Genomic DNA, 12,200 nt, shown 5'->3' with positions numbered 1-12,200 from the left:
CCCACATGCCCATTGCTGGTCAGGTGCATAAGCAGAAAGACAAAGTAAGCAGTTGATCGGGCCACAGATCTTAGAAATGGGTGCTACCTTCCTGTTTCCATAGGATGGCTGACATGTTTTCAGGACAAGCATTCCCTGGTAGGAGAGAAGTATCGATGTTAACAATGTCCACATGGTAGGGCGAGGGAACCTATCCTACTCAGGCAGGCTGGCTGTTGCATCAACGCCCTAAGAAATTCTGCCCCACAGTTGGGTTTGGTGCTCAGGTAACCTGGTTCCGTTCATCACCACCAGTTGATGGGAACACTGAGGCCAAATAGTTTCCAAGAAGATGGACCGAGTGCCCATGTCCTAGCACTGGGCACCAGGGAAAGCCTGCATTGCCTTTGGAGCTGTTGGGAAGCAGATTAGTAATTGTCACAGGACTAAATTACACAACCAGCATTTTCCATTGGTTCCTGCTACCAGGAGCCACACAGAGGGACTAAGGAAGAAGCAAAGTGTTTCCTACCTAAGAATTCAAAGCACTTCCTGCATGAGACTTTTGCATTCTCTTTGTCTGAAGTAGTCAGGAGAAAGGATGAAAATAAAAGTGCCAGTGAAAGAGTTGTTTGCAGTTGCTAGCTTTAGGGAGCCAATCCCAGGGGCTCCTTTTCATGTGTGTTCTATGGTTGTTTAAATATATAAATGAGCTGGATGCTGATGGCTCACTCCTGTAATCCTAGCTACTTAGGAGGCTGAGATCTCAGGATCTCAGTTCAACACCAGCCTGGGCAGGAAAGTCCATGAGAGAGCCAGACGTGGCGCTCTGGCTTAAGTGGTAGAGCGCTAGCCTTGGGCACAAAGAGACTCAGGGACAGTGCTCAGGCCCTGAGTTCAAGCTCCCAAGATCAGCCCTCAAAAAAAGATATAAATGAGGGTTGGAGTGTCACTCAGGGTTGAGAGGACCTCCCTAGTATGTGTGAGACCCAGGTTCACCCCAGCAGTGAAACAGTGAAATAAATAAGAACAGCTTCAAAAGCCCAATAACAAGCAAAAAAAATTCCTTGAAGGTATATTTATTATTCTCTTAGTGTCATAATGTTTAATTTAAACATCATTAGGCAGGTAGGTGCTGGTGACTCACTCCTGCAATCCTCGTTACTCTGATGATCACAGTTCAAAGCCAGCCCAGGCAGGAAAATTTGTGAAACTTTTATCTCCAATAAAAACTAGCTGGAAGCAGAACTATGGCTCAAGTGGTAAACTGTTAGCTGTGAACTAAAAGAAACTCAGGGACAGTGGGACAGTGCCCAAGCTCTTAGTTCAAGCCCCAGGACCAGCACCAACGCACACGCGTGCATGCGCGCGTACACACACACACACACACACACACACAAACAATTATTGAGCAAATACCACCTTCTAAGAAAGTCCCCAAGCTCCTTCTTATCAGGGTTTTGAAAATTCTGTTTTCTACTAGGGGTTGAATCGATGCACTCACATGTGCTAGGCTACCTGAGCTATGCCTCCAGTTCTCTGTCTGCTTTTGCTTGTGAGACAGGATCTTACAACTTTCCCTTCCCTAGTGGCTTCTCACTTGGAATTCTCTTGCATCTACCTCTGAGTTGCTGAGATTACAGGCCCATGGCTTCTTATTAGGGTTTTTGTTTTGTCTGTGAAGAAAGACTTCTTTTCCATTCCTGTGCTAGGCCAGGTCTGCCTAGGCCAGCATTGGGAAGGTACGTTGGGGTACAGGGGTACTGGAGCGGACTATTTCTGGAGTAATGTAGATTGTGTGAAAGGCAAGGGGTACCTTTGGTAGGCACTGTGGTAGGTACTGGAAGTGACTAAGAAACGCAGCAGGCGTGGTCCTGGGCCTGGCGAGGGAATGCATGTGGACACAGCTGTCAGGGAAGAGAAGTTGGGCTGGTGGACTTTGTTTTGTTCCCCTTCCTGGGCATCATGCCCCTGAGCTTATGATAAGGTAGCACCCTCTGTCATGCAGGGAAACCCTGCTTCTCTGTGGCCGAACAACAGTGCCTTACCAGTGTGGTGGCCAAGTGGGCAGTCTCCACATGACATTGGTGACCAGTGCTGGCCTGGATTCTAATTCTATCCTCTCCTTGGAAGTTGTTCTTACCATTGAAGATTATATGAGATTTCTCTATCTGTCTGTCTGACTGTCTGACTGTCTATCTGTCTATTCTATCTATCTATCTACCTATCTATCTATCTATCTATCTATCTATCTATCTGTCTGTCTGTCTGTCTGTCTGTCTGTCTGTCTGTCTGTCTGTCTGTCTGTCTGTCTGTCTATCTATGTATCTATTCATTAATCTGTTTCTCTGTTGCTAGTATTGGGGCTTGAACTCATGGCCTCACGCTCTTGCTTGGCTTAGGGTTTAGGCAGAACTAGTGGGATAGATAGCCAGAGAAAACACTGCAGAGAAAGTTCTAGAGTATCCACCGGTTTAGCCTTCATTTTCTTGCTGACTATCACACCCGACATTTCTGATTTGATGATAGAAGCCAAGAAGAACTGGGAAGATGCGAGATGGTAATCAGAGAATTCACAGGTCTAGGAAGTGTGCAGGCTCTGCGGGGCTAATGCTGACAGGGCTGGTTGTGCTAGGTGTTCAAGAGGCCACAAGAGCAGGGTGGGGGTGCGCCAGGAAGAACCTGCCTGTTAGTGAGGGCCTACCGTGTTTGATACGCACAATGGCAGCATTTGTTTTTCTTTATTGTTACACTTTCAGTGTCCCTAAGATTATATTCGCCTGTTCCTTCAGTTATTGATAGGGGTGTTTCACACTCGCTGCGATTGTAGGTTTACCTTTTCTTTGTATTTAGTTCAGTTCTTCTTAAATTACATATTTTGAACACTAGATGTACCCAAATTAAGGATTGTTATGTCTTCTTATTGGGTCACTTCTCTTGTCCTAATGAAACGAACTCCTCGGTCTATACTAATATTATTCTAATATTGCTGTGATCAGAGTGGCTCTCTTTTTAAATTAATATATATAGAGAGAACATATATAATATAATATATAATCTGTATTTCTGTCTACTGGTAAACTTTCCATATTCTTAACTGCAATGTACGTCTCCTGCAGGTAGCATTTAGTTGAACTTTGCTGTTTCTAAGATTAGTCTGACAATTTTTGTCTTTCACTTATAGGACGTACTTATATTTAATATTCACTTAAAATCGATTGCCTTGTTAAGTGGATCTGTATTTGAGCCAAAAATGTATATTTTGGTGTACTTTTAAGCCTCTAGTCAAATAATTTTAAGCCTTTAGTTGAATAATTAAAAAAAACCACAAAACAAAACCCCTCAATTACTTTGTATGGGGATGGTGCTGGAGATTTAACTGAAGGTTTTGAGCTTGCTAGGCAGGCGCTCTGTGGCATCTCCAACCTGAGAAGTTACTCTTTTAAAGGAAATTGTGGGATGAGATTGACTATTAGCAGACAGTATTTAATCCCTGATGATTGACAGGTCTATTCCTAGATGCATCCTGCTTTCCTGTGGGGGTTGTTGACCCCCACCCAATGCCAACTGCCTTCAACACAAGCCTTCCTTGGCTAGTCCAGTCTAGTCTAGACAAGAAAAAGTACCTTCTTGTCCCATCCAGCCTAACATCTCTTCAATGATTGCATCTAATCGCACCTGCTCATTAACAAATCTATATGTTTTGTGAGAAAATGAGCTTCTGTCACTCTTAGATCTCAGTCTCTGACACATAGATGACTTTGTAATTTTTGTTGAAGAAGTGATGCATGTGTAGGAAGCTATAGATTATCCTCAGTGACACGAACTTATAAAGAAGAACATTAATGTTCTTCTAAAGCCAGGAGCAGCTCAGAAGTCTGAGGTGCTTGAAGGCCTTCCCTCTACCCGTCCCCCCTCCAAATGATTCTAAAGGAATTTGGACTGAACCAGGGTTTGAATTCTTCTCTTTTGTTAATTCAAGTTCACATGTAGGGCCAAAATCAAATCAGTCCCTTCTTTAGTAATGACAGACAATTAGTTTGGAAATGAGATTGTTCCTGAGTCTTTCCCATTATTTATCAATTTTGAGGTCTCTGAATAGCATTGAATACAAAAGTGCATGTGAAAATCTTTGTGTCTGCTACTGAGTAATTGGCTAATCTGTCACTCAGCCTCTGAATGAGGGGTCCTGTCTAATTGCACCTACCAGCAGCTCATTACACCTGCAACCAGGCAGTTGTGCGGCAGTTTTTGTGTTTCTATCTAATTGCCTGGACTCAAATGGAGAACACTTGTTATAAATGCCCCATTTTCTCATTTTGAGCCTTTGCAAATATAAGATGACCCCAGGAAAAGGTGGGAAAATAAATGGTTTTATTTGCTGTGCTCCAATTAATGTCAGAAACCTGGTGCCAATGTTCCTATGCTTTTCCATTCTAGTAAGAAACCCAAGTCCCCAAATAGAACTTAACACTCAACATCTACATTCACTACTACTTTACTAAGACATGCGTATCCAAAGTGATGCTCATTCTTAAAAAGTTCCCATCATCCCGTGTTCCTTGCTGGAGGAACTTTTCTGTCGTTTCCATATTAAAGAATAAAAGATTCCACTAAGAGCCATCCATGTGAATAAATGGCTCAGTCCCAGAGCCCACGTTCTGATATGTCCCTAACTCCAGTTTGTAAATACCTCCTCTATTTATTATGTACATGACTTATTTCTTTTAAGCAGTATGTGAAAGTATTGGTGGGACTTTGAGGAAATTTGGCTGCTAGTTTGTTATTCCGGGTCTTTCGCTCACATTTGCTACGTGGCAGATACAGAGGTATGCTGTTCAGATTCCTATTAAAAATTGGGCATGCTTCCTGCCCTGTGCAATGTCCCTGCAAAGGGGGGATACCAGAAGGTCACCTGAAGGTCACTTCATTCCCTACCCTCTGTCTCCACATCATTTACTGTCCTTGTTATCTACCAGTTCCCTCCACTGGTCCTGCGTCCTCCCTTTTCTTAACAGGTGCTACTCCTTAGTAAACCTCTGGACTCTTTGCAACCACCTGGCTCTCTGCTTTCTGGGGAATTCCAACTGCAGCCACCACCAAATAGAGATGACACAGAAGGAGTGCAGTGCATGCTTGTCTTCCTGAAGTGTTTCAGGCGCAAAGCTTCTCTCCAAATACTGTTAAAAGGAAATACATTTTGTTCAATGAAGTTATGTAAGTTCATGAGGTTGTATTTTTTTTCCCTGTTTGATTATTTCCTTTCTTTTTTTTGTGCACAGTCAGTATCAGGGGTATGGTTTGTAAAATGACTGGGAGTAAAATAATGCATTTTGTGGGGAGAGGTGAGGATGGGGAGCGGAGGCAGAAGGATTATGACTTCAAGGCCGGCTACACAGTGAGATTCCATTCCCAAGAAAACCTAGGACTGAGGTTGCAGCTCAGTAGTAGAACAGTGCCTACCATGAGCAAGGGCCCAGGTTCAATTCCTAGCTCCAGAATAAGATTACATTTCGTAAGTGTAGACCCTAAGTGTCAATGGATTTATGTTTTAACTTAAATTTTTATTTTTATTTGCAGAGTTAACTTCGCCTCCCTGTTTTTCTTTCTTTTTTTTTTTTTTTTGGGTCCGGTCGTGGGGCCTGAACTCTGGGCCTGGGCGCTGACCCTGAGCCCTTCAGCTCAAGGCTAGCACTCTAACACTTGAGCCACAGCGCCACTTCCGGCTTTTTTCTTTTTGCTTATGTGGTGCTGAGGAATCGAACCCAGGGCCTCATGCATGCAAGGCAAGCGCTCTACCACTGAGCCACCTTCCCAGCCCGCCTCCCTGTTTTTCAGTAAATAGAAGTTAGCTCTAAACAATAGCTACAGATCGGAGGAAATGTATTACCTTCATGTGATTATGTCATTAAAGCAATGTGACTTTCATTTTTATAAATTTTACTCATCTTTAATTGAATTTCTTTGTGATGCATTCCCATATTAATTTATTATAATGCTAGATGTGTCATTTGGAAAAAACTTTTACTCTCTGCTGCAGAATCAACATTGCATACTTACCCTTTCTTCCTTACCTATTATGCTCAGTATTTCCAAACCCCTGATAGAAATTCAGACTTGGCTTTAAGAATGAGAAACTATAGCTACTGAGAATTCTCTACATACTTTTGCAATATTTTGCATATTCATTTAAACTACAATGAATGATCATCATGATGAAAAGCAAGCTATTTTTTTTTTGTAATCGGACTGTACTAAAATTTTGGAAAGTTTCTGCAAATAAGAGACTGTTAATAAATACAAAACATTATTATTACCATTACTATTATTGTTGTTGTTTGATAACATGTAAAAGTGATCTCTTCATTGTAGAGACATTTAATGTAAAACATAAAAAGAAAACATAAAAGAACTTTAACCTCAAAATACACATCAAATAAAGATCATTTAAATGTGGAAAAGTATTATAATCACTTAACATTTAAAAGGGACTATTCTTAAAAAATAACCTCAAACCCTCAAAACACCAACTTCCCCACACCATAGTCTGGATCCTTATTTTGTAAGGAATCTTCCAGGCACAGACAATTTTCTTCCATTCCGTGTTGAGTTGGTGATTATAAATGTGCATTCAAAAGCACTTTCAGTGTAGGAATTAGGCTCCATGCTGTGTCTTTTCTTTTCAACAGTGACAATGACAATATTTTGTCTACTTGCCTTGAGTTTGGTGTTGCTGTTGAGATGAATATTACTTTGCTAATTTGAACTCTCTATACGTTTCTGATTTCATGTGCAAGTATTCCCAGAGCATTGGTGTCTCCTCTCTCCATTGCTTTTGTAAATATATTTACCAAAAACATAGCTCATAGGAAACATTTAAGCACTAGAAAACACTAGAGAGTGTTACTTACTGGGTATTATTCAAATAATGTAACACTAGGACCTCCTGGTATGGTGAATAGCATTACAGAGGATCGTGTGTCATTGCCGCCAATTTGAGGATCTATTTGGCTTTCAAACCCTGTTGTTCCTTGGAATATCATGTGAAGGCTTTGTGTAAAGTATACTCTGTGTATAAACACATCCATATTTATTTTGTTAGCAATAATAGCACACCATCCATTGCAGAAAAGACCAGAATGCACTTTTATACATGGCAACAACTACAACAGATCTCTCTGCTTCTTTCTGAGCCTCATCTGTCTGGGTTTCTAGAGACCTTAACCTTGGGCTTCTGATTTCTTGCTCCTGCCTTTGACCTGAATCACTGGTTTCCACTGACCCAATCTCATCCTATCTTAAATACTAGCTCTGTGTCTTGCAGGAAAGGTATGATCACCGCCTGATGTTTCCTGTTTATGTGACTGATTTTGCTTAGGTCTTGGGCTCAATAAATTTCTTGAGAAGAGGAAGAGAAAGATTCCTACAGCCTTGTTTGTCATCACTGCTGGACATGGATCTTGTTGGGGATTGTACTAGGAGAAACTGTCTTTTCCTCCTTTTACTTTCTGCAGAATTGGAAGATGTTGCTGTGAAAATTGGGGGTACTTATTGATGATGATGATGTGGTACCCCTCCATTGAGTTGATGGCAATCACCATTAATGTTATGTTATGAGGCCAAAACAGCTAAGTGTGAAATTTCCACTCTTTGGGGTCAACTAGATTAATTAAAAACACAGTCCAGTGGGTCGAGTTGGGAAGGGGGCTGGGACTTGTAAATTAAGAGTTGTAAAGAAAATTGCTTTGACAGGGAATGTGTCCAGTAGAAACTCATCTGGAAGTGCACTAGTTGAAGAGAGGTTGCCATTTAGAGGGGGAGGGGCAAAAAGACCCTGAGGAAGGCTGGAAGGGAACTTCAGGCATTTGTCCTTACCTGCTCAGGGTCCAAGTTGCTCAGCATCCTTCTAGTACAAGAGGAAAGAGACAAGGTCACAAGCAAGGCTTCTTTGTTTCCCGATGGCAATGGCCCAAGGTCATGAAGGCATTTCTTACTGGAATCCTTCCTCCAGTCAAGGAGGTGTTCACCTTCTATAGAACATGCATGGTTAGTGAGAGCAAAGATACCCTAGCCACTCCCTCTTGGCCCCTTTAACTGTGAAAGTGACAGTCAAAGGCTTATCTACTAGTAAATAGAATTCTTATTACTACCATGCATCTACCCAATTTCTACTTAAGTTTGGAAAACTGAGTTTATGAAATGCAGGATCTTTATTTCTCTTTCCTGCTTTCTTTCTTTCTTTCTTTCTTTCTTTCTTTCTTTCTTTCTTTCTTTCTTTCTTTCTTTCTTTCTTTCTTTCTTTCTTTCTTTCTTTCTTTCTTTCTTCTCTCTTCTCTCTTTCTCTCTTTCTCTCTTTCCTTCTTTCTTTCTTGCTTGCTTGCTTCCTTTCTTCTCTGTCTGTCGTTGAGTGTGTGTGTGTGTGTGTGTGTGTGTGTGTGTGTGTGTGTGTGTGTATGTGCACGCGCTGATACTGGGTCTTGAACTTCTCCTACTCTTACTTGGAGTTTTCAACTCAAGGCTGGTGCTCTCCCAATTGTGCCACAACTCTACTTCAGCTTTCTGCTGGTTAATTTGAGATAAGAATCTTAGGGACTTTCATGCCCATGCTGGCTTTGAACTGAAATTTTCAGATCTCAGCCACCTGAGTAGGTAGGTTTACAAGTGTGAGCCACTGGTGCCTAGGTTTCCAGGATCTCTTGGTTAAGGGTAGCTTTATATGAATGAGTCTCTAAAATGCTTTTGTTTTGTAAAATGCTTTCTGAATTCCCCAAGGTCCTGATGTAGTTCCTCCTCTTTATCCAGCTAAACGTTGCTGGAATTGTCTAGGAGATAAGTATAGTTTTGCTCCATTAGATAGTATCCTATAAGCATAAATCTATAGAAGAAACACACATACACACACATATATGAGATAAGGCTGGTATTTGTTTTAAAGTGGTTTGTTGGCCCATTTAATTTGGATTTATTTAAGTCAATAACATTGTAATTATAAGTCAAGTATACATGTACTGGCATAATATATATTAGGCTGTTGATTAAATTACCCCAAATATAATAAACCAATTTGCCATATACTATATTTTAGTGATGGAGTGCTGGAGGTGATGATATGTTGTGAACATGTACAAAACACATTTTTCACTTACAACCAGTAATTTATGACTCACTCGGATGCCATAAATACTAGTTTTGGCAAGGGAGAAATCATGGAATTTATCTCGGATCTGAACTGTGATTCGAATTTTTGACCAGAAAGCATTTTTATATCCCCATGAGTTACAGACTAATGGCTTGTTTTTATTAGTTCTCCCCAGCTGTAACTTTCCCAGATGACGGCAGACCACAGCACAAACTGTGAATCTCTGGACCAGGGCCAGGAGGAGATGCTGGCTTCAGAACCATTTAGCTTTATGACCTTGAGCCTGACCTTAGTCTCCTGGGCCTCCATCATCTGACGCTTGGATCATCTGAGTGTGCCTTCCAATTCGGTAGTTTTACATTTCTCTGATGGGAATTTCATCTTTGAGCCGCCATCCAGTTCCCTGAAGATGACCTTCAGTGCCTCAAGCTTTACTCTGCATGAGGTTGAAGATGGTTCATAGTACAGCACACCAGCGAGGCAGGCTCAGGGGGTACTTTCAGAGCTTTACAAGTGTGGTTTCCAAACTGTCTGGGTCTATAGGTTTGCATGAGGGTTTTCCTTTGTCCTCAGATGTTCATGAACACAGAGGCCCTGAGACAGACACCTGTGGCAGCTTCCTCAGGCCCTTGCTGTTTCCTGAGGCAGCAGTACACGGCTGGTTTCTTGGCAGAGGGCTGGGGTCTCCCACCCTTTCCCCGTCTGGCCTCTGTGCTGGAGTGTTCTTTGTTCCAGGTGTGAGACAGGGCAGAAGGGAAGCTGGCCAGGACTGTGCACTCTGTTGGCCTCTAGGACCTAGAGGGGAAGACTGAAAATAGAATGAATACTTTTTTCCAAAGTCCATTTGTTTTGTGCCAAAACCAGTTACACATGGACTATAAAAATGCAGTGCATTATCTGTAACGTGCAATGGTTTCCAAGTGGGCAAGGTGACACACAGGTCCATCTTCCCATCTCAGCATTCATCGGACACGTATTTATGAGCACTTCCTCTGTGAAGGCCACAGAGGTCAAGAGAGGCCCAGCTCCTGCTCCTGAGGAGCAGTAGCTGATCCCAGTTTCCTCTCTCTGCACGCAAGCCTGATCCAGTGTTAGTCCATCCTAGCTTTTCCCTCTCGTTAGCTTTCCTCAGTTAATGTTTCCCCCATGCCCATGTGGTCTGATATTTAAAAATATTGAAGGTATTTCTAGGTGTGGTGGCTCAGGCCTATAATTCTAGTTACTCAGGAAGATGAGAATTGGAGTATGGATGTTCAAGGTGAGCCACAGCCAACAGGTCTTAGGACTCTCATCTCAACCAACATAGAACTGAGTATGGTGGCACATACTGCCTTGGGAAAAACTTGAGAACTTACAAAAAAAGTACAAGGCCCCGAGTTTAAACCCAGGTACAATTAAAAAAGGCAAATTCCACGTATGCCGCCTCTCTTCCTTTCAGGACTCCCTCTGGTCTATCCCAGAGCACGTCTGCCAGAGGGACGGCCTTGGGGTTGGTGAGTTAATTTGGTTGAGGGCTAGGATCAGTCTTGGAAGGAAGCCAGTCCTAGCTGTTTCAGCAGTGATGAGCCGGAAGCCCTTGGAGCTGGTCAAGTGCTCCAGGTTGGGTCGGATTCTTCCAGGCCCCTGTTTTGAATCACTCTGCAGTTCTCCTCACAACACAATAGGGATTGTAGTAGGTGTAATCATGAGCCCGTGATTCAGAGGCTTGGCTGAACACAAGCAATTTCCTCCATTCAGCAGCCTAGCAGGGGGCCTTTCTTTGGGGAAAACTTAAGAGTCTGTTTGATAACACCTATCTTAATTTAGGCCCTTTTCCCTTCCAGCCCAGACATGAGGCCCCAGCTTCTCACACCTCTGCCCTCACCAGGCTGTTTAAAGAGGCCCCTGGGTTTCCTCTGCAGCATTTGTAGGCTGTAGTAGGGAACCGAGGCAATGGCTGCATTAGACTTTAGCATAAGGAAGACAGGTCCATGATGCCTTTGGTGCCAGCATCACTGCGAGTGCTGGGGAGTTGTCTGGCCACGCCCACATCCGTACCCTCAAGTGCCAACCTCGAGTGCAATTGGTTTTGCAGACAAAGCCTATCAGGAGGAGGTTATAAAGGTTAAATGAGGTCATGGGGTGGAAGAGAAAGGCATCTGCCTCTCTACGTCTTGTCCCAAAAAATGATCACATGAAGACATTCAGAGAAAACAGCCATCTGTAAGAGAAGGATTAGGTTTCAGGCAGAGCTAGAACTAGGAGCAGGTCCCGGACCTCCAAGGCCTGCCCTGATTGGATACCTTGGCAGGGAAGTGGTCCATGGCAGGAGTGGAGGGGGGTGGGGTAGGGGAGAGTGTGTCTGGGGGCGGGTGTGCTTTGTTCAAGGCATCTCATTGGGCCTAGCTGTGTGACAGAATTCAGGCCAGTAGGACAGAGCCAGATCATTGGTGTGGGGCATTCATTCTGTATGAGGAAAGAGAGGGAACAGTCCAATGGGCTGCCTCCTCCTTGATGCTGGCATTGAACAGACCAGCTCAGGTAACTCTGAAGACTCTTCTAAAATGGATAGTATTTGGGGCAGAAAGGAATAGGATAGCACCATCAGCCTCCGGAAAAATTGGCAGAATATTTATCACAAAACCCTCAGTGCTTTGATCTGGCGAGGACGCAGGTGGTGCTGCCCTCAGGGAAGGATTCCTGTCTCCTGGGCCTCCTGGGGCCTCCTCGCTGCAGCCCAAACACACAGTCTCCTGGGTTTATGGACTCAACCAGCCAAACCCAGTTCTCCCAGGGCCCTGTTGAATGATGACAACCGCAGACAACCACATCCATTCTTCTAGTCGGACCATTAGCCGGTCCTCAGGGCCCTTGTGGGTTTCCTGTGGGGCATGCTGTGGGGTTCTGTGGGCAGGGGACTGTGTTGGGCAGTGTCAGCTTACGGGCCGCCTTTTGTACCTGCAACTACAGCTCCAGCCAAGAGAGATCTTACTAATTTGAAAGAATAGTTATTTATTTTTATTAAACAGTATACAAAAGGATTTCAGTTCCAGGAGTCAGGTTATGAAGCAACACATCTTGATCCATGTCACCTCTTCCATTG

This window comes from Dipodomys spectabilis, unplaced genomic scaffold, assembly GCF_019054845.1.
Source record: "Dipodomys spectabilis isolate Male_0828 unplaced genomic scaffold, ASM1905484v1 ptg000066l, whole genome shotgun sequence".
Lineage (NCBI taxonomy): Eukaryota > Metazoa > Chordata > Mammalia > Rodentia > Heteromyidae > Dipodomys > Dipodomys spectabilis.
Note: the sequence above shows the minus strand (reverse complement) of the source record.